General features: G+C 44.4%; 1 long non-coding RNA gene across 2 annotated transcripts; it reads right to left on the reverse strand.

Annotated features, from left to right (window-relative positions):
* LOC138854694 (uncharacterized) lies at window positions 1–24,868 on the reverse strand. 2 transcript variants are annotated; one of them, XR_011393892.1, is made up of 3 exons: window positions 24,731–24,868; window positions 3,463–3,522; window positions 1–346 (listed from the first exon to the last, which is right to left on the reverse strand). It is a non-coding gene; the product is annotated as an uncharacterized lncRNA (long non-coding RNA). The 2 variants fall into 2 exon arrangements; XR_011393894.1 differs by having other exon boundaries at window positions 3,463–3,534; window positions 24,731–24,867.
* Window positions 24,869–27,584: the final 2,716 nt, after the last annotated feature.

Raw genomic sequence — 27,584 nt, forward strand, 5'->3', positions numbered from 1 at the left:
ATATAGCCATTTTCAATTTCTTCTAAAATAGAAATATTAACTTTAGTTAGCCTGTAAAACAATAAGTCTGACCTAATGCACAGTAATGTTGTTAAGTACAGTAACTTGAGCTACTCACCAAAAAACTAGTGCTACTTGTTTGTATCTTGTACGTAACTCTTCTGTAATTTGAGGTACTTGTGAATATATTGCTCCATCAGGCTTATGGCATTTAAATTATACAGTGTAACTGACTCCCATGTATACCTCTGCTGTTGCTGTAAGATAATGTGTGTAGTTAATATACCATATTATTATGAGATTTCTTTTTCAACACATCGGCCATATCCCACCAAGGCAGAGTGACCTAAAAAGAAAAAGAAAAGTTTTTCTTATTAGGTTTAGTAACTTATACAGGAGAAGGGGTTACTAGCCCCTTGCTCCCAGCATTTTAGTTGCCTCTTCTGACACATGGCTTACAGAGGAAGAATTCTTTTCCACTTCCACATGGAGAAGTTTTATCAGAGTAAATTTTTCATCAGCTTTTTGTACATGAGCAAAAATTTATTACATTTCCATTCATAGATTAAAATAAAAAAATTCAGTGACAAAACTTATAGGAGAAAAAAATTGTAACAGTAGTTACCAACAACAAAGGTTACCCAATAAAACTGATCAATTTAAGGTTAGAATCTAATATGAAAAGCCCATGACCCAATGAAGTAAGTCGATAGCATGAGCAGAAAATCAACATCCATCTTTACCTTTTACATCGTCTGCCTGTCTGTTTTTAACCATTACATCATATACCTCTGTGTCTTTAACTGTTATATCATATCCCTCCAACTATTACATCAGCTGCCTGTGTCTAACTATTACATCATAAAAATTTGAAGAAAAATGAAAGTCTCAGCAAACTTAGCAATACCTTCTTCAAATACTCAAGTGACAGTGAAAACTTAAGGATGTGGAATGTTTGATGAAGACATACAAGAATATCTTAGAATTATACCAAGAGCTTTAATATGCTATAAAATAATTTTTTTTTCTGTTACAAATCTACATTCCTTGTTGATAACACTTATGTTGTCCATGAATATCAAAAATACACACGCTTCACAAAATATATGGGGAATGTTGAGGGTTCAGCTATATTCTTTTCAAACTGATGATGTATAGCTGTGAACTGTTTAGCAGCTTGCTACTAACAGATAATTTTGCTACATTGGTGTAGAATTTCTATTGATAATCAATAAAGAAATTGCCTACAGATATTTTTATTATTCCTTTGCATTTGCCTGTGTCTATTTGCAATTATGCAAAACATCCACTGTGAAAAAATAGTGCACTTCACTTCCAAGTGCTTTTGTGATTTCTCCTATTATCAAGAAACTGTAAAAATAATAGAGCAGGTGAAGGCTTATAAGGTGGAGATAACACCTCACAGTCAACCTCCGACACCTCACCATCCCTTTATGATGATGCGGGTGAGATGATCCAGGACTTGTCAAACATAACTTAAATTCTTCCCAAATTTTATTAATTATAAATGAGTCTAATATGTATAATCCTAATATTCATATTAAAATCAAAGCTATTTTTTTATTAAGCTTGATTCAATTATACAGCTTCTCCTCACTTAATGACCGAGTTCTGTTCCTAATACCATGTCAGTAAACAAATTCGTCACTAAGTGAGGAGCTTACTATAATGGTAATGGGTTTGTGTCAACCATCTTTGATGCTGTTTTAATGTCACCTTTGCACCACTCATAACATCTTTAGTATATTTTTAAACGTTTGTACAGTAGCGTACTGTACAGTACACTACTGTACAAACCCAAACCTCGCCAATATCCAAACAGGCCCTGGGAAGGGGCAAAATTCTAAAATTATTCCCGAAACATCTGAACAGCCGTTCAGTTGTTTTCTGCTGCCTCAAAAACTGGAAAAAGTGCCGAAAGAAAAGTGATGGCGAAGCCACAGAGCTTGGAACTTGATCAGTGTGTGATGAAGTTGTACCTACAACAATGGGGTAGTGGTACGGTGGTTCATGGCGCCAAACTTATAATGGCTGAAGAAATCTGGGAGGCTGTTATTCAAGCCCACAGTATCTGGTCCCACCCCCGGAAGACATTGGACTAACTTTTTAAACTTACAACGCTGTCGCCGTTGGGGATATGACAATACGGTTGCGCATTTTTTCCCCCCTCACATATCCGAAAACTCAGCATTTCTGAACTGATTTAGGCCCATATAGTTTGGATATGAGAGGTATCACTGTATATTGTAATAAACATAATAGAGGAAATCAGCTCTATACATATTTAGGTATGCATACTAGTCAGAGAGCCTGTTGTAAGTCCAAGTCGTCAGTAAACGAGTATGTCAGTGAGGAGAGGCTGTATTTCTCTCAACCACAGACTTGCCTGATGAAGCTTTCTCAGCTTTTTGAAAATTGGATGGTTGAAATCTCCTGCACATATAAACAGTGTATTAGACTCTTGTCCTATTCTAATGCTATATTTATGTCGTAATCTGAGTTCAAGGCTGTTCCCAGTATGATCGTAATAAACTTTATTGCATTTTTAACAAGGAATCTTGTAGACTCAGCCATCAGTATTTTGGGGGTAGATTTTTAATCAGAAGTTTTTTTTACTGTATCAAGATTTTTAAATACAGCTTTGATTTTAAAATTCTTAACTGGAGAAGGTATATGAAGAAGATTTTCATGGTAAGGGAGAACCAATATATTCTTAGATGAATATGATTGTCTGCACTTATATTCGTATGTCATATCTACACCTATAATCAGTATGGGTACCTGTGTATGTCTGCATGTCACATCACCAATGATTAATAATTACGTGTACTTGAATTTCTTGCTCAACCCATTAAGGTACAAATCTTGGTAATGGATTCTGACCAAATAGTTTAAAAAGACGCATGACTAAACACCAGGACATATTAGAAAAGTTTTGACATGTTAGAAATGATCAAGGTCCTAGGACATGACCAGGACCAATATGCACATAGAAGGTCAAAAAAATATGAAGCCCCCTGCCAGAGCATAACAAAATTCCTCTACCTGTCTACAGATTCAAGAATACAGTAAAACATTTAAATCTAAATTTATCTTATCTTGGATATTTTTAACCATGCTTACAATGGAAATAAGTAAAGGACCCCAATGGAAATACAGTGGTACCTCGAGTTACAAACTTAATTCGTTCCAGAAGGCTGTTCGAGTGCCGATACTGAACGAATTTGTTCCCATAAGGAATAATGTAAACTAGATTAGTCTGTTTCAGACCCCCAAAACTACATTTACATAATTGTTCAAGTTGGTAGCTGTTCAAAACTTGAGGTACCACTGTAAGTCACTGACTTTTTTTGGGTTATCCTAGGTTCTCTACACATATGCTGCTAGGTATGATAATCTATGTAACTATTTGTATATACCTGAATAAACTTAGTTACTTACACTCTAAAGGAGGGATGAAGATGTTGCAGTCAGAGAGGTGATTGTGACATCAGCACACTTCTGTAAAGACAACTAAATCAATGTCAGTGAAAGTGCTTCTTCTTCAGATCACCCTGCCTTGGCAGAGGTAGCATAAGAATCTACATTCCATTTATTAGGTATCCCCCAAAAGGATATAGTATCTATAGTAGGTGTCAGTTTTTTCTTAGGTATCCTCTAAAATGGAATTACTGCAGCACTTACAATGGATGTCAATTTTTTCTTTGTGGTTTCTGTGCAATAACTTGTGAATGCCTTTTCTGATCAGCTGTAAACTTTCAGCATTGGGGTAACTTAGAAAAAGGGTCAGATTTTTAATGGGCTGTCTAGGTACCAATTTTATGCATGAAAATACAACATGACAGATGCTCAGTCTCAGCCTGAAGCAAAAGGCATGCAGCCAGACCTTATACTATACTGGAGCAGATGTGAGGTGAAATACCTGGAGTTATCATCAAAGGTGAGCATGTCTTACCAGTGGAAGTATATCATGCCAAATAGATGTTTACCAAAGGTGCTGCAGGAGACTCCTTGTACCAAAATACCATATAGTTTTGTGTACCATTGTTAATATTATACTTGTGACATAGCAGTAGTATGGTGTCTTAGTACATGGGAAGGCTTCTGCAACTGCTTTGCTAAATAGCTATTTAGCATGACCTACTTCCATGCTTTAGCATGGCCACTCACCAGCTGCTTCTTCATACTTCTGCTCTACTATAATCTGGCCACATATCTCTGCCCTAGGATGAGCAAGTGATCACCTCAAAATTACTTTTATCTCCAGTATTATATTGGACTGAAGAAGCCTGCTGTGCAGGTATAACTTTTGGTAAAAATAAATTCCCAGGAGTTGCATACGTGTCTTTTTCATTATATAAGTTAGGAAAACTATTAAAACAATTCTTCCATTAATCATGGTACCTGGAAATAAATGGTATAAATTACCGACACAATGGAAACATAAACACATATGCAGTATAATGTGATCCTTTATTGACTATGTTTCGCCCACACAGTGGGCTTTTTCAAGTCACAAACAGATCTACCTGGGGTGGAAGGGATGCGAGTATTTATAGTCAGGTTCAGAATGTTGAGGTCAGGTGGAGAATGCTGCATGTGATGATGTACCGAGTGGGGTTATAGAGTCTAAAATCTTGGGTAGCTTGGAAAGGAGATTGGATAAGTTTGTGAGCAGACCTTCTGCAGTGTTCTTCCATTCCTGTGTTCTTATGTGGGATAGCGATGAAGAAGTTTCTTGGCAAGTGGTTCAGCTATGTTATAGAAGCCACTATTCTGGTTGAAGTTGTCGGATATAGAAATAAGTGATGATTCCAGGATTCTTCGGTATTGAGTGTTGTCTTCTGTGGCGATAAGTTTTGAGCTTCTGTAGTTTATCAAGTGGTTGTGTGAATTACGGTGTTGAACACAGGCATTCCTTGTGTCGTCAGACCTGCTTGCGTATTGGTGTTCTGAAATACGTGTTTGGAGGTTCCTTGATGTTTCGCCCACGTATAATTTGTTGCAATCATTACAAGGGATTATGTATACCCCTGCAGAGGGTGGAAGCTTGTCCTGTCTATCACTGGTAATGTCCTTGATGGTCGTGGTTGTGGAGGTAGACACTTGGAATGAGGTATTGGAAAAGATGTTGGAAACATGTTTGGCAATGGAGTTAGTGTGGAGGACTATGTATCACTTCTCGGCAGTGTCTTCTCTGGGTGTGTTGAAGATGTTTAATGCCCGTCGTCTGCAGTCTCTGATGAAGTGACGAGGATAGTGGAGTTTAGAAAATACTTGTTCAATTATCGTGCATTCTTCTTCAAGAAACTCATTGCTGCAGATTCTGAGTGCACGCAGGAAGAAGCCTATAATTACACCACGTTTAGTTTTGGTGTCGTGGTGAGAGTAGAAGTGGAGAAGATTGTTTTGGTTGGTGGGTTTTCGATCGACTTTAAAACGAAGTTCATGGTCAGCTTTGCAGAGAAGAACATCAAGGTGTTCCTGTAATCGTCAATCTACTTAATGACCCAGATACCTACAAACCTCTCAGAACTATCCAAGTGGACAACCTTACTAAAACTTTTCTTCAAAGGACTCGCCGCATTCTGAGGGGCTAAGAACATGGGAAGAAACTTCTGCACACCATGCCCAGCAACCCCAGACCTGCCAGAATGTACGGCCTACCAAAAACTCACAAGCCTGGTATCCCACTGAGGCCCATATCCTTGGGAATAGGCAGTGCTCCCCACCAGCTCTCAGGAATTCTCGCTAAACACCTCTCTAAACTCTTGGGCACTATCAGTCCAGCACATCTCAAACACTCGGGTGACCTTCTCAAATCGCATTCGCATCATCAACATCAGGAACAAGAAACTTTCCAGCCTTGACGTGACTTCCCTATTCACCAAAGTACCTATTACACAAGCCATCGATCTCTTGCGCAGGAAAATTGACGATTCACTTGATCTTCCCATTCCAGCCAGCGATTTCATCGACCTTGTTGAACTATGTGTTGGCTTTACGTGTTTCTTTTTCGAAAATCACCTCTTTCAGCAGACTTTTGGACTACCCATGGATTCGCCACTCAGTGCGGTCCTGGCGAACCTATACATGGAACATCTAGACGCCGAACGTTTCTCCACCGTTATTCCTTCGTCTGTCACCTGGCTCAGTTATGTTGACGACATTTTCCTCATAACTTCTAAACGCTTCAAACGTTCAAGCTCTCCAAGACAAGCTCAACCAGGTCGAGCCTTCAATCCAGTTCACACTTGAAGAAGAAGTCGACAACACTCTTCCTTTCCTTGATGTTCTGCTCTGCAAAGCTGACCACGAACTTCGTTTTAAAGTCTATCGAAAACCTACCAACCAAAACGATCTTCTCCACTTCTACTCTCACCACGACACCAAAACTAAACGTGGTGTAATTATAGGCTTCTTCCTGCATGCACTCAGAATCTGCAGCAATGAGTTTCTTGAAGAAAAATGAACGATAATTGAACAAGTACGTATTTTCTAAACTCCACTATCCTCGTCACTTCATCAGAGACTGCAGACGACGGGCATTAAGCATCTTCAACACACCCAGAGAAGACACTGCCGAGAAGAGATACATAGTCCTCCCCACCAACTCCATTGCCAAACACGTTTCCAACATCTTTTCCAATACCTCATTCCAAGTATCTACCTCCACAACCACGGCCATCAAGGGCATTACCAGTGATAGACAGGACAAGCTTCCACCCTCTGCAGGGGTATACATGTTGATAAATTAGACACATGTGCAACTCTTGGGTATCTTTATTGAGGAAACGTTTTGCCACACAGTGGCTTCATCAGTCCATACAAAGGAGAATCTTGAAGAACAGGAGGAGAATGAGGTAATCAGTCCCTCAACCTTGAGTCGATGTGGTCAGTCCATCAATCTTGAATAGAATACGGCATACATGCGGAGAAGAAGCTTATAAACCGCCTATGATTGCTGCACCTCTCCTACCAACGGTTTATAAGCTTCTTCTCCGCACGTATGCCGTATTCTATTCAAGATTGATGGACTGACCACATCGACTCAAGGTTGAGGGACTGATTACCTCATTCTCCTCCTGTTCTTCAAGATTCTCCTTTGTATGGACTGATGAAGCCACTGTGTGGCGAAACGTTTCCTCAATAAAGATACCCAAGAGTTGCACATGTGTCTAATTTATCAACATGTCGGTTCTCTGAACCATTCATCTACAAACCTGTCAGACACTGCAACTTCTTGGGATCTTAATACTTGGGAATTCTTCGCTTGCCTAATTCTTGGGCACGACCTACTTCCACATTGAACAAATGTGACACCGCCTATGACTGCTGCACCTCTCCTACCAACGGTTTATAAGCTCCTTCTCCGCACGTATGCCGTATTCTATTCAAGATTGATGGACTGACCACATCGACTCAAGGTTGAGGGACTGATTACCTCATTCTCCTCCTGTTCTTCAAGATTCTCCTTTGTATGGACTGATGAAGCCACTGTGTGGCAAAACGTTTCCTCAATAAAGATACCCAAGAGTTGCACATGTGTCTAATTTATCAAAGGTTAGTGGACAAGTTTGGGAGGGTGTGTAAAGGTATAAAGTTGAAAGTGAACATAGATAAGAGTAAGGTGATGAGGGCATCAAATGATTTAGATCAAGAAAAACTGGATATCACATTGGAGGGCGGGAGTATGGAAGAAGTGAATGTTTTCAGATACGTACTTGGGAGTTGACTTGTCAGCGTACGGGCTTTTGAAGTAAACCATAGAATTTATAAAGGAAAAAATGCGAGTGGTGCATTGAGTTATCTGTGGAGACAACGAATGTTATCCATGGAGAAAAAGAAGGGAATGTGAATGGGTGTGAACCATGGGTTGTAAATGCTGCAGCGAGGAGGCAGCTGGAAGCAGTGGAGATGTCGTGTCTAAGGGCAATGTGTGGTGTGAATATTATGCAGAGAACTCAGTGTAGAAATTAGGAGTGGAGTTACTAAAAGTATTAGCCAGAGGGTTGAAGAGGGGCTGTTAAGGTGGTTTGGTCATTAAGAGAGAATGGAACAAAGTAGAATGACTTGGAGAGGGTAAAGGTTTGTTGGGCGAGGGGCTTGGACTTCCAGCAAGCATGCATGAGCTGTTGAGCGAGAGCAGGGTAATATTTGTGATAGGATTCAGGGAAACCAGTTAGCTGGACTAGAGTCCTGGAAATGGGAAGTACAATGCCTGCACTTTAAAATGGGGTTTACCTGGAGTTTACCTGGAGAGTTTCGGGGGTCAACGCCTCCGCGGCCCGGTCTGTGACCAGGCCTCCTGGTGGATCAGCGCCTGATCAACCAGGCTGTTGCTGCTGGCTGCACGCAAACCAACGTACGAGCCACAGCCCGGCTGATCAGGAACTGACTTTAGGTGCTTGTCCAGTGCCAGCTTGAAGACTGCCAGGGGTCTGTTGGTAATCCCCCTTATGTGTGCTGGGAGGCAGTTGAACAGTCTCGGGCCCCTGACACTTATTGTATGGTCTCTTAACGTGCTAGTGACACCCCTGCTTTTCATTGGGGGGATGTTGCATCGTCTGCCAAGTCTTTTGCTTTCGTAGTGAGTGATTTTCGTGTGCAAGTTCGGTACTAGTCCCTCTAGGATTTTCCAGGTGTATATAATCATGTATCTCTCCCTCCTGCGTTCCAGGGAATACAGGTTTAGAAACCTCAAGCGCTCCCAGTAATTGAGGTGTTTTATCTCCGTTATGCGCGCCGTGAAAGTTCTCTGTACATTTTCTAGGTCGGCAATTTCACCTGCCTTGAAAGGTGCTGTTAGAGTGCAGCAATATTCCAGCCTAGATAGAACAAGTGACCTGAAGAGTGTCATCATGGGCTTGGCCTCCCTAGTTTTGAAGGTTCTCATTATCCATCCTGTCATTTTTCTAGCAGATGCGATTGATACAATGTTATGGTCCTTGAAGGTGAGATCCTCCGACATAATCACTCCCAGATCTTTGACGTTGGTGTTTCGCTCTATTTTGTGGCCAGAATTTGTTTTGTACTCTGATGAAGATTTAATTTCCTCATGTTTACCATATCTGAGTAATTGAAATTTCTCATCGTTGAACTTCATATTGTTTTCTGGAGCCCACTGAAAGATTTGGTTGATGTCCGCCTGGAGCCTTGCAGTGTCTGCAATGGAAGACACTGTCATGCAGATTCGGGTGTCATCTGCAAAGGAAGACACGGTGCTGTGGCTGACATCCTTGTCTATGTCGGATATGAGGATGAGGAACAAGATGGGAGCTAGTACTGTGCCTTGTGGAACAGAGCTTTTCACCGTAGCTGCCTCGGACTTTACTCTGTTGACGACTACTCTCTGTGTTCTGTTAGTGAGGAAATTATAGATCCATCGACCGACTTTTCCTGTTATTCCTTTAGCACGCATTTTCTGCGCTATTACGCCATGGTCACACTTGTCGAAGGCTTTTGCAAAGTCTGTATAGGATACTGGCAGTTTGGAGAGAAGTCTAAAGTGAACACCTCTGCAAAGACAGTGATTATGTGAAAGTGTTGGATGAAAGTTTTTCTTTTTTTCTTTTTGGGTCACCCTGCCTCGGTGGGAAACAGCCAACGTGTTAAAAAAAAACAAAAATGCAGCAACATCCATGCCAGCAGTATGCCCTGTCATTCAGAGTCTAGCATCTCTCCTTAAGATAAGATTTGTTTAAGTCTTTAATCTGGGGAAGGGTTATCCATCCAGGATAACCAAGAAAATCAGTGTATCATTGAGAGACTGTATGTCTTATTTCCATTGGAGTCCTTTGATCTTGTCCTCCAGGATGCGATCCACACCAGTCGAGTGATACCCAGGTACCTACTTACTGCTAGGTGAACAGGGGCAGCAGAGGTAAGGAAACATGCCCAAGATTTCCACCTACGTCAGGAATTTAACCACAGACACCCAAGTGTGCGAGGCTAGTGCACTGCCAACCGAGCTACATTAGTTCCTGCTATAACCTGGTTATGTATAACGTTAAAAATTAGAAAAAAGTAGCAGATCGACCATGACCAGGAATAACTAAGCAATTCCATTCCATGCTATTATTCCCAAGTGATTAAATTTATAAAAAGTTTGTTACTATTTACACTAATGGAGGGTGGAGATGTTCATGTTCAGAGGGTCATTTAAATTGTAATGTCTGTGCACTTCTGGCAAGACAACTATCAACTGAGTGTCCTTTGCTTATACCAGAATTTGCATGACTGTCATCCATTGAGGACACTGTAAACCTTCAAGCAGACATAACCAAGTTTTTAAATGGGCCTCAGAAAACAATATAAAGCTCAATGAGGACAAATTTCAACTCCTCTGTTATGGACAACTGGAGGAAATCAAAACTATCAGAGTATAAAACAAATTCCAACCACACAATAGAGCAAAAACTAACGTGAAGGACCTGGGAGTGTTAATGTCAGACTCTTTCAAAGATCACAACAATGTATCTACCACCAGGGATGCCAAGCCAGTGATGATTCACTTCAAATCGCTTGCTCTCTCTAGGCTGGAATATTGCTGTATACTAATGGCCCCTTTAAAGGCAGGCAAAATTGCAGACCTGGAGAATATACAGAAAACTGCACATATAAGTACAATAAAGTACCTAAATTACTGGGAATGGTTGAAGGCCCTCGACTTCTATGCCTTACTCCTTGGAACACATGCAAGAATGATACTAGATTAGTCACTAGAAAGACTAGTCTAGAGGGAACAGCCTACACATGAAAATCACTCCCTATGAAAGCCAAAGACTCAGCAGGTAGTGCCACATCCCTCCAATGAAATGCAAGGGTGCCACGAGTATGCTAAGAGACCACATTAAGTGTCCGGGGCCCAAGACTGTTCAACTGCCTCCCAGCATGCATAAGGGGGATTACAAATAGACCCCTGGCTAAGATAAGATTTCGTTCGGATTTTTAACCCCGGAGGGTTAGCCACCCAGGATAACCCAAGAACGTCAGTGCGTCATCGAGGACTGTCTAACTTATTTCCATTGGGGTCCTTAATCTTGTCCCCCAGGATGCGACCCACATCAGTCGACTATCACCCAGGTACCTATTTGCTGCTAGGTGAACAGGACAACAGGTGTAAGGAAACGTGTCGAAATGTTTAAAACCGCCGGGAATCGAACCCGAGCCCTCCGTGTGTGAAGCGGGAGCTTTAGCCACCAGGCCAGTCTTCAAGAAGCACTGAACTGGTACCTAAAGTCAGTACCTGACCAGCTGGGCTGTGGTTTGTATGTCGGGTTTGTGCGGCCAGCAGCAACATCCTGGTTGATCAGGTCCTGATCCACCGCGAGGCCTGGTCATGGACTGTGCCGCGGGGGAGTTGACCCCTGAAACCCCCTCCAGGTATACATCACCTGGTGACTGGTAAGCACTTCAAGTGTATCATAACTGGAAGTGATCCCCAGACGTCAGGTAATACAACAACACACTTCCTCCAAACATTAATAATTCCTTCCTTCCAAATCACTATCTCCAGCTAAACACAAATCACAATATGAAAACATGAATAGCGTCAGCAGAAAGACCCTAATGGAAACAAGTCACTGACTTTTCTTGGGTTATCCTCGGTAATTTACATGTTAATATGCATGACAATTTGTGTACCTGTAGGTTTATTCAGGTACAGGTAGACAGTCACATAAATTATTATACATAGTAACATAAAGGACCCCAATAGAAATAAGTTTTTCTGGGGTTATCCTGGGTTCTCTACACATATGCTATGTATTTATTTATTTATTTATTTATTAATCTGAACATGATACATAGAAGTACTGCATTTGTGTACATCTGAATAAACTTGTGTGTGTAGATGACCTAAGATAAGCTGTACCTAACTAAACTTACCTAAAGAAATGTCTGCCAGGAAACTTTTTTTTTTTTTCAGTCAAACGTGTCTCTTGACTGGACCAGAAATTACATTCCTCTGGAATACAGAGATAATATTACCCGAGTGAGGAGACACTAGAGACGATGTGGTTTCTGTGGCCTCATTCTCTAACTTAACAAGCAACTGTATAATGGAACCAGCAGCGCCTGCACAGTTCCTTGTCTACAAGTCAGTTTATTTAGGCACAGGTACACATAAGTACAATTATTATACATAGTGTTACCTACCAAGCTAACACAAAATATCGAAGTGACTTATTTCCATTAGTCTCCATGAACATGTAAATAGTTCATTACCACTGTACCTTGTTCAGCTATAAGAACTTTGTGGCTCAGTCCCTGGACCCATTATGTACCTCTGTAATACTGAGGTACAGTCCCTGGATCCATTATGTACCTCTGTAATACTGATGTACAGTCCCTGGACCCATTATGTACATCTAATACTGAGGTACAGTCCCTGGACCCATTATGTACCTCTGTAATACTGAGGTACAGTCCCTGGACCCATTATGTACCTCTGTAATACTGAAGTACAGTCCCTGGATCCATTATCTACCTCTGTAATACTGAGGAACAGTCCCTGGACCCATTAGGTACCTCTGTAATACTGAGGTACAGTCCCTGGACCCATTAGGTACCTCTGTAATACTGAGGTACAGTCCCTGGACCCATTAGGTACCTCTGTAATACCGAGGTACAGTCCCTGGACCCATTAGGTACCTCTGTAATACTGAGGTACAGTCCCTGGACCCATTAGGTACCTCTGTAATACTGAGGTACAGTCCCTGGACCCATTAGGTACCTCTGTAATACTGAGGTACAGTCCCTGGACCCATTAGGTACCTCTGTTATACTGAGGTACAGTCCCTGGACCCATTATGTACCTCTGTAATACTGATGTACAGTCCCTGGACCCATTATGTACCTCTGTTATACTGAGGTACAGTCCCTGGACCCATTATGTACCTCTGTAATACTGATGTACAGTCCCTGGACCCATTATGTACATCTAATACTGAGGTACAGTCCCTGGACCCATTATGTACCTCTGTAATACTGAGGTACAGTCCCTGGACCCATTATGTACCTCTGTTATACTGAGGTACAGTCCCTGGACCCATTATGTACCTCAGTATTACAGAGGTACACAGTCCCTGGACCCATTATGTACCTCTGTAATACTGAGGCACAGCCCCTGGACCCATTATGTACCTCTAATACTGAGGTACAGTCCCTGGACCCATTATGTACCTCTGTTATACTGAGGTACAGTCCCTGGACCCATTATGTACCTCTGTAATACTGAGGTACAGTTCCTGGACCCATTATGTACCTCTGTAATACTGAGGTACAGTTCCTGGACCCATTATGTACCTCTGTAATACTGAGGTACAGTCCCTGGACCCATTATGTACCTCTGTAATACTGAAGTACAGTCCCTGGATCCATTATCTACCTCTGTAATACTGAGGAACAGTCCCTGGACCCATTAGGTACCTCTGTAATACTGAGGTACAGTCCCTGGACCCATTAGGTACCTCTGTAATACTGAGGTACAGTCCCTGGACCCATTAGGTACCTCTGTAATACTGAGGTACAGTCCCTGGACCCATTAGGTACCTCTGTAATACTGAGGTACAGTCCCTGGACCCATTAGGTACCTCTGTAATACTGAGGTACAGTCCCTGGACCCATTAGGTACCTCTGTAATACTGAGGTACAGTCCCTGGACCCATTAGGTACCTCTGTTATACTGAGGTACAGTCCCTGGACCCATTATGTACCTCTGTAATACTGATGTACAGTCCCTGGACCCATTATGTACCTCTGTTATACTGAGGTACAGTCCCTGGACCCATTATGTACCTCTGTAATACTGATGTACAGTCCCTGGACCCATTATGTACATCTAATACTGAGGTACAGTCCCTGGACCCATTATGTACCTCTGTAATACTGAGGTACAGTCCCTGGACCCATTATGTACCTCTGTTATACTGAGGTACAGTCCCTGGACCCATTATGTACCTCAGTATTACAGAGGTACACAGTCCCTGGACCCATTATGTACCTCTGTAATACTGAGGCACAGCCCCTGGACCCATTATGTACCTCTAATACTGAGGTACAGTCCCTGGACCCATTATGTACCTCTGTTATACTGAGGTACAGTCCCTGGACCCATTATGTACCTCTGTAATACTGAGGTACAGTTCCTGGACCCATTATGTACCTCTGTAATACTGAGGTACAGTTCCTGGACCCATTATGTACCTCTGTAATACTGAGGTACAGCCCCTGGACCCATTATGTACCTCTGTAATACTGAGGTACAGTCCCTGGACCCATTATGTACCTCTGTAATACTGAGTTACAGTCCCTGGACCCATTATGTACCTCTGTAATACTGAAGTACAGTCCCTGGACCCATTAGGTACATCTGTAATACTGAGGTACAGTCCCTGGACCCATTAGGTACCTCTAATACCTCTAACCCAGGGCAACATGGGTTTAGAACAGGTCGCTCCTGTCTGTCTCAACTATTGGATCACTACGACAAGGTCCTAAATGCACTAGAAGACAAAAAGAATGCAGATGTAATATATACAGACTTTGCAAAAGCCTTCGACAAGTGTGACCATGGCGTAATAGCGCACAAAATGCGTGCTAAAGGAATCACAGGAAAAGTCGGTCGATGGATCTATAATTTCCTCACTAACAGAACACAGAGAGTAGTCGTCAACAGAGTAAAGTCCGAGGCAGCTACGGTGAAAAGCTCTGTTCCACAAGGCACAGTACTAGCTCCCATCTTGTTCCTCATCCTCATATCCGACATAGACAAGGATGTCAGCCACAGCACCGTGTCTTCCTTTGCAGATGACACCCGAATCTGCATGACAGTGTCTTCCATTGCAGACACTGCAAGGCTCCAGGCGGACATCAACCAAATCTTTCAGTGGGCTGCGGAAAACAATATGAAGTTCAACGATGAGAAATTTCAATTACTCAGATATGGTAAACATGAGGAAATTAAATCTTCATCAGAGTACAAAACAAATTCTGGCCACAAAATAGAGCGAAACACCAACGTCAAAGACCTGGGAGTGATTATGTCGGAGGATCTCACCTTCAAGGACCATAACATTGTATCAATCGCATCTGCTAGAAAAATGACAGGATGAATAATGAGAACCTTCAAAACTAGGGAGGCCAAGCCCATGATGACACTCTTCAGGTCACTTGTTCTATCTAGGCTGGAATATTGCTGCACTCTAACAGCACCTTTCAAGGCAGGTGAAATTGCCGACCTAGAAAATGTACAGAGAACTTTCACGGCCCGCATAACGGAGATAAAACACCTCAATTACTGGGAGCGCTTGAGGTTTCTAAACCTGTATTCCCTGGAACGCAGGAGGGAGAGATACATGATTATATACACCTGGAAAATCCTAGAGGGACTAGTACCGAACTTGCACACGAAAATCACTCACTACGAAAGCAAAAGACTTGGCAGACGATGCACCATCCCCCCAATGAAAAGCAGGGGTGTCACTAGCACGTTAAGAGACCATACAATAAGTGTCAGGGGCCCGAGACTGTTCAACTGCCTCCCAGCATACATAAGGGGGATTACCAACAGACCCCTGGCAGTCTTCAAGCTGGCACTGGACAATCACCTAAAGTCAGTTCCTGATCAGCCGGGCTGTGGCTCGTACGTTGGTTTGCGTGCAGCCAGCAGCAACAGCCTGGTTGATCAGGGGCTGATCCACCAGGAGGCCTGGTCACAGACCGGGCCGCGGGGGCGTTGACCCCCGAAACTCTCTCCAGGTAAACTCCAGGTTCTCCAGGTAAGGTACAGTCCCTGGACCCATTATGTACCTCTGTAATACTGAGGTACAGTCCCTGGACCCATTATGTACCTCTGTAATACTGAGGTACAGTCCCTGAACCCATTATGTACATCTGTAATACTGAGGTACAGTCCCTGGACCCATTATGTACCTCTGTAATACTGAGATACAGTCCCTGGACCCATTATATACCTCTGTAATACTGAGGTACAGTCCCTGGACCCATTATGTACCTCTGTAATACTGAGGTACAGTCCCTGGACCCATTATGTACCTCTAATACTGAGGTACAGTCCCTGGACCCATTATGTACCTCTGTAATACTGAGGCACAGTCCCTGGACCCATTATGTACCTCTGTAATACTGAGGCAAAGTCCCTGGACCCATTATGTACCTCTGTAATACTGAGGTACAGTCCCTGGACCCATTATGTACCTCTGTAATACTGAGATACAGTTCCTGGACCCATTATGTACCTCTGTAATACTGAGGTACAGTCCCTGGACCCATTATGTATATCTAATACTGAGGTACAGTCCCAGAACCCATTAGGTACCTCTGTAATACTGAGGTACAGTCCCTGGACCCATTATGTACCTCTGTAATACTGAGGTACAGGCCCTGGACCCATTATGTACCTCTGTAATACTGAGGTACAGTCCCTGAACCCATTATGTACATCTGTAATACTGACGTACAGTCCCTGGACCCATTATGTACCTCTAATACTGAGGTACAGTCCCTGGACCCATTATGTACCTCTGTAATACTGAGGTACAGTCCCTGGACCCATTATGTACCTCTAATACTGAGGTACAGTCCCTGGACCCATTATGTACCTCTGTAATACTGAGGTACAGTCCCTGGACCCAATCTGTACCTTTGTAATACTGAGGTACAGTCCCTGGACTCATTATGTACCTCTGTAATACTGAGGTACAGTCCCTGGACCCATTATGTACCTCTGTAATACTGAGGTACAGTCCCTGGACCCATTATGTACCTCTGTAATACTGAGGTACAGTCCCTGGATCCATTATGTACATCTGTAATACTGAGGTACAGTCCCTGGACCCATTATGTACCTCTAATACTGAGGTACAGTCCCTGGACCCATTATGTACCTCTGTAATACTGAGGTACAGTCCCTGGACCCATTATGTACCTCTGTAATACTGAGGTACAGTCCCTGGACCCATTATGTACCTCTGTAATACTGAGGTACAGCTCCTGAACCCATTATGTACCTCTGTAACACTGAGGTACAGTTCCTGGACCCATTATGTACCTCTGTAACACTGAGGTACAGTTCCTGGACCCATTATGTACCTCTGTAATACTGAGGTACAGTTCCTGGACCCATTATGTACCTCTGTAATACTGAGGTACAGTTCCTGGACCCATTAGGTACCTCTGTAATACTGAGGTACAGTTCCTGGACCCATTATGTACCTCTGTAATACTGAGGTACAGTCCCTGGACCCATTATGTACCTCTGTAATACTGAGGTACAGTTCCTGGACCCATTAGGTACCTCTGTAATACTGAGGTACAGTTCCTGAACCCATTATGTACCTCTGTAATACTGAGGTACAGTCCCTGGACCCATTATGTACCTCTGTAATACTGAGGTACAGTTCCTGGACCCATTATGTACCTCTGTAATACTGAGGTACAGTTCCTGGACCCATTAGGTACCTCTGTAATACTGAGGTACAGTTCCTGGACCCATTATGTACCTCTGTAATACTGAGGTACAGTCCCTGGACCCATTATATACCTCTGTAATACTGAGGTACAGTTCCTGGACCCATTATGTACCTCTGTAATACTGAGGTACAGTTCCTGGACCCATTAGGTACCTCTGTAATACTGAGGTACAGTTCCTGGACCCATTATGTACCTCTGTAATACTGAGGTACAGTCACTGGACCCATTATGTACATCTGTAATACTGAGGTACAGTTCCTGGACCCATTATGTACCTCTGTAATACTGAGGTACAGTCACTGGACCCATTATGTACCTCTGTAATACTGAGGTACAGTTCCTGGACCCATTATGTACCTCTGTAATACTGAGGTACAGCTCCTGAACCCATTAGGTACCTCTGTAACACTGAGGTACAGTTCCTGGACCCATTATGTACCTCTGTAATACTGAGGTACAGCTCCTGAACCCATTATGTACCTCTGCAATACTGAGGTACAGTTCCTGGACCCATTATGTACCTCTGTAATACTGAGGTACAGCTCCTGAACCCATTAGGTACCTCTGTAACACTGAGGTACAGTTCCTGGACCCATTATGTACCTCTGTAATACTGAGGTACAGCTCCTGAACCCATTAGGTACCTCTGTAACACTGAGGTACAGTTCCTGGACCCATTATGTACCTCTGTAATACTGAGGTACAGCTCCTGAACCCATTATGTACCTCTGCAATACTGAGGTACAGTTCCTGGACCCATTATGTACCTCTGTAATACTGAGGTACAGCTCCTGAACCCATTATGTACCTCTGCAATACTGAGGTACAGTTCCTGGACCCATTATGTACCTCTGTAATACTGAGGTACAGCTCCTGAACCCATTAGGTACCTCTGTAATACTGAGGTACAGTTCCTGGACCCATTATGTAGCAATATAAACACCCATTATGTACCTCTGTAATACTGAGGTACAGTTCCTGGACCCATTATGTACCTCTGTAATACTGAGGTACAGCTCCTGGACCCATTATGTACCTCTGTAATACTGAGGTACAGCTCCTGGACCCATTATGTACCTCTGTAATACTGAGGTACAGTTCCTGGACCCATTATCTACCTCTGTAATACTGAGGTACAGCTCCTGGACCCATTATGTACCTCTGGTGTGCATAATAGAGACGTTAAACTAACCTTGAACGTGGGAACTTTCATAGTATATTCATCAGGGGAACATACACAGAGAATCACTGGTAATGGCTTCCTAACTTGTATTAAGAAAATTCTATACTCACACATACACTCGTGTATTAGTGTAACCTGTTTTAAAGGATACCTGAAGTGCCCTTCAGTCAGACTACTTGGTAGTTTGTTACTTAGACACATGTGCAATACTTAAGTATATTGAGGAAAAGTTTCGCCACACTGTGGCTTCGTCAGTACTATAGAAAGAAGATTGGTGAAGATCAAATGGAGTTTGAGGTAATCAGTCCCTCAGCCTGGGGTTCGTGCAATCAGTTCCTCAGCCTGGAGTCCGTGCAAACAGTCCCTCAGCCTGGGGTTCGTGCAATCAGTCCCTTAGCCTGGAGTCCGTGCAATCAGTTCCTCAGCCTGGAGTCTATGCAATCAGTTCCTCAGCCTGGAGTCTATGCAATCAGTCCCTCAGTCTGGGGTTCGTGCAATCAGTTCCTCAGCCTGGAGTCCGTGCAATCAGTCCCTCAGCCTGGAGTCCGTGCAATCAGTCCCTCAGCCTGGAGTCCGTGCAATCAGTCCCTCAGCCTGGAGTCCGTGCAATCAGTCCCTCAGCCTGGAGTCCGTGCAATCAGTCCCTCAGCCTGGAGTCCGTGCAATCAGTCCCTCAGCCTGGAGTCCGTGCAATCAGTCCCTCAGCCTGGAGTCCGTGCAATCAGTCCCTCAGCCTGGAGTCCGTGCAATCAATCCATTAATCTTGAAAAGATTAATGGACCATTTACCCTCACTTGGTAGTTTGTTCCTTTCACGGATGGTTGATTAAATTGATTTAAAGTCTATCGATTGCTTAAAGAGTCATTAATAGGAATTAAACTCAGCGTATACAGAGACATACTTGTGTGTGTATCCTCTCTTCATTGTTCCTTGCTTTTTAATTTAAATCTTTTTTAATATTCTAGGTTATTATACAGCGTATAGAATTAAAATACAGTTACATAAATCTGTAATTATCTCGGTATATGGCTTATACCATCAGCACACACTGCTTACACACTGAGGTCCGGGGATTGATCCCCGGTACGGGTGGAAACATTAGGGCGAGTTTCCGTAAGACACCTGCTGTCCATGTTCACCTAGCAGTAAAATAGGCACCTGGGTGTTAGTGGATTGGTGTGGGTCGCATCCTGGGAGCAAAACTGACCTAATTTGCGGGAAAGGTCAGCATAACAAGTGGTTTTCTACACAATAGTTTGTCATTGATGTCAACTATGGTCTGTATACCCTGTATATGTACTGTAGAAATATTATTATTATTATTATATCTTAAGTCAAAACAGTTCGACTGGTCTTCAATGGTTCCTGCCTAGAAAGTTATTCTTGATAACTGGAGATGCGTTCCTACAGCAGGTGTAGCAGCCTCACTCCCGGAGCCAGAGTTGTTCTTGCTGTCCCTGGTGATGTGGTGTTCCTACAGCAGGTACAGCAGCCTCACTCTCCCTGAACCAGAGTTGTTCTTGCTGTCCCTGGTGATGTGTTCCTACAGCAAGTGTAGCAGCCTCACTCCCGGAGCCAGAGTTGTTCTTGCTGTCCCTGGTGATGTGGTGTTCCTACAGCAGGTACAGCAGCCTCACTCTCCCTGAACCAGAGTTGTTCTTGCTGTCCCTGGTGATGTGGTGTTCCTACAGCAGGTACAGCAGCCTCACTCTCCCTGAACCAGAGTTGTTCTTGCTGTCCCTGGTGATGTGGTGTTCCTACAGCAGGTACAGCAGCCTCACTCTCCCTGAACCAGAGTTGTTCTTGCTGTCCCTGGTGATTGGGTAACTTGTGAGTTCATTACCTTTGTATCTAGTTCAGCTATCAAAAACTTTGGGGGCCCAGTCCCTGGACCCATTACGTACCTCTGTAATCTGTAAATACCTTTGTAACTTGTCATGATTGTGACCAGACCTACCTGGAGTTCATTACCTTTGTAAATTGTGAGTTCATTACCTTTGTAAATTGTGAGTTCATTACCTCTGTAACTTGCTCAGCTATCAAAACTTTGGAGTCCAGTCCCTGGACCAATTATATACCTCTGTAATCTTTTGACTACCACCCACAGGATGGGTATGGGGTGCATAATAAACATATTAAACTAACTGGTGATGCGGTGTTCCTACAGCAGGTGTAGCAGCCTCACTCTCCTTGAACCAGACTGGTTCTGGCTGTCCCTGGTGGAGATGTGTTCCTACAGCAGATGTAGCAGCCTCACTCTCCTTGAACCAGACTGGTTCTGGCTGTCCCTGGTGGAGATGTGTTCCTACAGCAGATGTAGCAGCCTCACTCTCCTTGAACCAGACTGGTTCTGGCTGTCCCTGGTGGAGATGTGTTCCTACAGCAGATGTAGCAGCCTCACTCTCCTTGAACCAGACTGGTTCTGGCTGTCCCTGGTGGAGATGTGTTCCTACAGCAGATGTAGCAGCCTCACTCTCCTTGAACCAGACTGGTTCTGGCTGTCCCTGGTGGAGATGTGTTCCTACAGCAGATGTAGCAACCTCACTCTCCTTGAACCAGACTTGTTCTGGCTGTCCTCGGTGCTGCACTAACCTCACATTCTTTACTCCCCTTTCCTAAAAATTTTCCTACTTCCTACCCGGTCTTAACCCGGTAGTTGTTTTTTTTCCTGATCCCCAGCCATTACCTAGTTGTGGTTGCAGGGGTCGATTCACAGCTCCTGGCCCCACCTCTTCACTGGTCTCCACTAGGTCACTCTTGCTGCTCCATGAGCGTTATCATACCTCTTCTTAAAGCTATGTATGGATCCTGCCACCACTACATCACTTCCCAGACTATTCCATTTTCTGACAACTCCGTGACTGAAGAAATACTTCCTAACATCTCTGTGGTTCATCTGAGTCTTCAACTTCCAACTGTGACCCCTTGTTGCTGTGTCCCATCTCGAACATCCTGTCTCAGTCCACCTTGTCGATTCCTCTCAGTATTTTATATGTCGTTATCATATCCTCCCCTATCTCTCCTGTCTTCCAGTGTCGTCAGGGCGATTTACCTTAACCTCTCCTAGTAGGACATATCCCTTAGCTCCGGGACTAGTTGCAAACCTTTGCACTTTCTCTAATTACGTGCTTGGCTAGGTGTGGGTCCCAGGTGTACAGGGCCCTGAAGAATAGCTCTAGGCCTTTCGTGTCACAATCAACACATCAGGAGCTTGAAGTGTTGCAGAAATGAGTGAGAGATCCTAGCAGATTCGTTCAGAGGGTCGCTTGGGTCCCTCTGAACGAAAGATGATGGTGTCAGGACATCATACAACCCCTGGGGATAAGGTAAGCTATTATGCTTGACTGAAAGAAGGGGACTTAATCCAGTTCCATCACCACCTCTGCAAGGTGTCATACCTGGTCGTCAAGGCTGCTCCCTCCCTTCACCTGGTCGTGATTAACACGCCAACTAATACCTGCAAATCTTCACATTCATCAATGTGTCATACATCAATAACCTGAGTGTTCATAATGCGCGAGTCCGGGCGGCCGCTCACGCACACAAAAGATGACGACCAAAACAAAAGTCACGTTGTCAGTCTTCATTATACTGTAGCAACTTTTCCGTCCCAGCTGCTCTCTTGATAGCCAATGGCAACCCAGATCTTTCAATATCCCAAGGTTCTTATTGGGTAACACGAGCTCGCCCTGATGGAAACACTCGTTCCCAACTCTCCAGATCTCTCTTTATATTCTTTGCCGTCATCCACCAGTGTTAGCAAACATTCACAGCGACATGAATCTTTTGTAACTAACACACAGTCTCACCACCAGTATTGAAGCTCACTTCAGTAGAAGAAAAGATGAGCTTTTTATTTTTTTTACACCAAGAGCTAGTTACAGTGTCAGCAGTCAGATTCGCAGTGTCAGGATGACATCTAAAAGACGTGTTTACCTAACCTAAAAGACCTCACTGAGGAAGAGTGCCAATAAAAAGTATTTAAGAAACCTTACTAACATCAGACTCACAAGACTGAAAGATAGTTATCGACAGGTTCACACTTCAGAGAGAGGAACTGTGTTTCAGAAGGCAGGTGATAACCTGGAATATACCTGGAGGGGGTTTCGGGGGTCAACGCCCCCACAGCCCGGTCTATGACGAGGCCTCGTGCTTGCTCAGGGCCTGGTACGTATGAGCCATAGCCTGGCTGGTCAGTTGTGACCGGGTGTGGAAGTGTGAATTGCTCATTACTCTAAAATTTGTTCATGATTGCAGCCATGTATACACGTAAGTAACCATTCTTACAGTATTCATTACCTTTGTAACTTGTGAGTTCATTACCTTGTACCTAGTTCAGCCATTAAAACTTTGGAGCCCTGTAATCTGTAAATACCTTTGTAACTTGTCATGATTGTGACTAGACCTACCTGGAGTTCATTACCTTTGTAAATTGTGAGTTCATTACCTTTGTAAATTGTGAATTCATTACCTCTGTAACTTGCTCAGCTATCAAAACTTTGAGGCCCAGTCCCTGGACCCATTATGTACCTCTGTAATCTTTTGACTACCGCCCACAGGATGGGTATGGGGTGCATAATAAACTTATTAAACTTAAACTAACTGGTCAGGTACTGACTTCAGGTGCCTGTCCAGCTTCTCCTCGAAGACAGCCAGGGGTCTATTGGTAACTCCCTCCTTACGTATGCTGGGAGGTGTATAATGTGATTATTCTCTCCATAACCTCTCCCGGTTCAGTTCGATCAATGAAAACTGCATCATGGTGACATACGGGATCAGGAAAATACAAAAAATCATCAACATGGGAGAACTGACAGATGTCTTCTGACCTGAGCCAAGTGCATTTCTTCCGCTCTCTATGGTCAAATGAAATTCCACATCGGTTCAGAAGCGAGGCTCAAAAATAAAGTGCTTCAAAGCACAGAAAATATGTCTACCAAACATCATAGATGCAATGTTGACCTTAAGCACTGGTGTCCTTCATCCAGACTACGAAGGATGGGCGAGATTATGAAATAAGGGAGAATTAAAAAAAACAAAATCGTGAAATGTATTCGATCACTTCCTACGAGAGTTCATTACCTTTGTAACTTGTTCGGCTATCAAAACTTTGGGGCCCAGTCCCTGGACCCATTATGTACCTCTGTAATCCTTTGACTACCACCCACAGGATGGGTATGAGGTGCATGATAAAGATATTAATTTAAAAAGTACGACAGCAAGAAGTCTGACAAAATACTCCCAAGGAAACGTAGGTAGCACAGTGGGTACACTAATATATAACTCATTAAGTGAGAAGGTACCAAGAGTTTTCACCACCCTCCCTTCATACTGCAGGGCACTCACCTCACACACTGAGGTCCGGAGTTTGAATCCCCGGTACGGCTGGAAAACATTAGGATGTGTTTCTATAAGACACCTGTTGTCTCTGTTCACCCGTCATTATAAAACAGGTACCTGGGTGTCAGTTGACTGGTGTGGGTTGCATCCTGGGACTGTATCTCAACATTACAGAGGTACATAATGGGTCCAGGGACCGACTGGCGGAAAGAGGGAATTGAGACTCTTTCCAGAGTAGACCACAATTCTTGCACTTGCACATATACCATTAGTAAAATTATTGATACCTTTTTGCTCTGTATAATCCTCTGGGTTTAGCGCTTCCCCCTTGATTATAATAATAATGATACCTTCTTGAAACAAAAGCAATCGGCAGGTTGAAACCAGCATGCAACTGCAGTGACAAGTGACACTGAACCACCACAAGTGATCACTGCACATCACTGCTAGTGAAGTTTTCAGGAGAACTTCTAAATGAACTGTGGGTATACTGAAGACGCTAAGAAAACAGGCACTACACTGACAGTCTGGCACTACACTGACAGTCAGGCACTACACTGACAGTCAGGCACTACACTGACAGTCAGGCACTACACTGACAGTCAGGCACTACACTGACAGTCAGGGTATCAGTGATACATCTCCCATAGAGTTAGATACAAAACAGAGAAATCCCAGTAACGCACTTACCAGGGGCCAGGAGCTGTGATTCGACCCCTGCAACCACAAGTCAGTACCCAAGAGGTAGGAAATGGACTAGGATAAACAATATTGGGAGCTGCTGTTGGTGGAGTCATCCGTCTCTCCTCACAACCACCCAAGACAAACACAGGGACTGATAACCTTAAAGAACAGAAGAATCAGACGTTAGACGATGTTACACACAAAAGTGATAAATCTCCTCCATAGATGGCGCTCGTCGTGGTCCCTCACTGACACGTATAGCAAAGTCCACAGGATGGATATGCGGTGCACAATAATAAACTAGCCACTTCAGTGGCAAAATCTCTAATCATGTACAAGATATACAGACCATAGCTGACATCAGTGATATACTACTATATAGAAAGCCTCTTGTTATGAAGATTATTTCAGGCAAATTAGGTCCTGGAGTTTACCTGGTCAATTTTGTCCCCAGGATGCGACCCACACCAGTCCACTAACACCCAGGATGCCACCCACACCAGTCCACTAACACCCAGGATGCCACCCACACCAGTCCACTAACACCCAGGATGCCACCCACACCAGTCCACTAACACCCAGGATGCCACCCACACCAGTCCACTAACACCCAGGATGCCACCCACACCAGTCCACTAACACTCAGGATGCCACCCACACCAGTCCACTAACACCCAGGATGCCACCCACACCAGTCCACTAACACCCAGGATGCCACCCAGACCAGTCCACTAACACCCAGGATGCCACCCACACCAGTCCACTAACACCCAGGATGCCACCCACACCAGTCCACTAACACCCAGGATGCCACCCACACCAGTCCACTAACACCCAGGATGCCACCCACACCAGTCCACTAACACCCAGGATGCCACCCACACCAGTCCACTAACACCCAGGATGCCACCCACACCAGTCCACTAACACTCAGGATGCCACCCACACCAGTCCACTAACACCCAGGATGCCACCCACACCAGTCCACTAACACCCAGGATGCCACCCACACCAGTCCACTAACACCCAGGATGCCACCCACACCAGTCCACTAACACCCAGGATGTCACCCACACCAGTCCACTAACACTCAGGATGTCACCCACACCAGTCCACTAACACCCAGGATGCCACCCACACCAGTCCACTAACACCCAGGATGCCACCCACACCAGTCCACTAACACCCAGGATGCCACCCACACCAGTCCACTAACACCCAGGATGCCACCCACACCAGTCCACTAACACCCAGGATGCCACCCACACCAGTCCACTAACACCCAGGATGCCACCCACACCAGTCCACTAGCACCCAGGATGCCACCCACACCAGTCCACTAACACCCAGGATGCCACCCACACCAGTCCACTAACACCCAGGATGCCACCCACACCAGTCCACTAGCACCCAGGATGCCACCCACACCAGTCCACTAACACCCAGGATGCCACCCACACCAGTCCACTAACACCCAGGATGCCACCCACACCAGTCCACTAACACCCAGGATGCCACCCACACCAGTCCACTAACACCCAGGATGCCACCCACACCAGTCCACTAACACCCAGGATGCCACCCACACCAGTCCACTAACACCCAGGATGTCACCCACACCAGTCCACTAACACCCAGGATGCCACCCACACCAGTTTAGGTTACTAAAGACAAGTCTTGCCTTCAGATACAGTTGTCTTGAACAACACTGTTAATGTACAATTAACCCGCACATTGGGAGAAAAACAAATCTCATGACGACGTTTCGGTCCGATTTGTACCATTATCTAATTAATTAATGGTTCAAGTCGGACCGAAACATCGTCATGAGGTTCTCTTATGTGCGGGTTATTTGTTCCAGTCACGGTATTGTGCCTTTGTGTTCGGTAACACTGTTACTGAGAACCTGGTTAAGACACCACCTTATGTAACAAGATGGTCTCTCACATCACTCATCACACCTACATAATATGTGGGAACAAAGTTAAAAATATTAACTCAGTATAAATGTAATTATTACACATATTGAAAGACGAGATAAGTATACCGGGCCACGGGGGTCAACGCCCCCCGTGGCCCGACCTTGATCAGGTTCTTACTGCTGGCCGCACGTAAACCGACGTACAAGCCACAGCCCGGCTGGTCAGGTACTGACTTTAGGTGTCTGTCTAGCTCTCTCTTGAGGACAGCCAGGGGTCTTGAAGACAGCCAGAAGTCTTGAAGGCAGTCAGGGATCTTGAAGACAGCCAGGGGTCTTGAAGACAACCAAAGGTCTTGAAGACAGCCAGGGGTCTTGAAGACAGCCAGGGATCTTGAAGACAGCCAGGGGTCTTTTAGACAGCCAGGGGTCTTGAAGACAGCCAGGGGTCTTGAAGACAGCCAGGGGTCTTGAAGACAGCCAGGGGTCTTGAAGACAGCCAGGGGTCTTGAAGACAGCCAGGGATCTTGAAGACAGCCAGGGGTCTTGAAGACAGTCAGGGGTCTTGAAGACAGCCAGGGGTCTTGAAGACAGCCAGGGGTCTTGAAGACAGCCAGGGGTCTTGAAGACAGCCAGGGGTCTTGAAGACAGCCAGGGGTCTTGAAGACAGTCAGGGGTCTTGAAGACAGCCAGGGGTCTTGAAGACAGCCAGGGGTCTTGAAGACAGCCAGCGGTCTTGAAGACAGCCAGGGGTCTTGAAGACAGCCAGGGGTCTTGAAGACAGCCAGGGATCTTGAAGACAGTCAGGGGTCTTGAAGACAGTCAGGGATCTTGAAGACAGCCAGGGGTCTTGAAGACAGCCAGGGGTCATGAAGACAGCCAGGGGTCTTGAAGACAGCCAGGGATCTTGAAGACAGCCAGGGGTCTTTTAGACAGCCAGGG

This window comes from Cherax quadricarinatus, chromosome 5, assembly GCF_038502225.1.
Source record: "Cherax quadricarinatus isolate ZL_2023a chromosome 5, ASM3850222v1, whole genome shotgun sequence".
NCBI lineage: Eukaryota > Metazoa > Arthropoda > Malacostraca > Decapoda > Parastacidae > Cherax > Cherax quadricarinatus.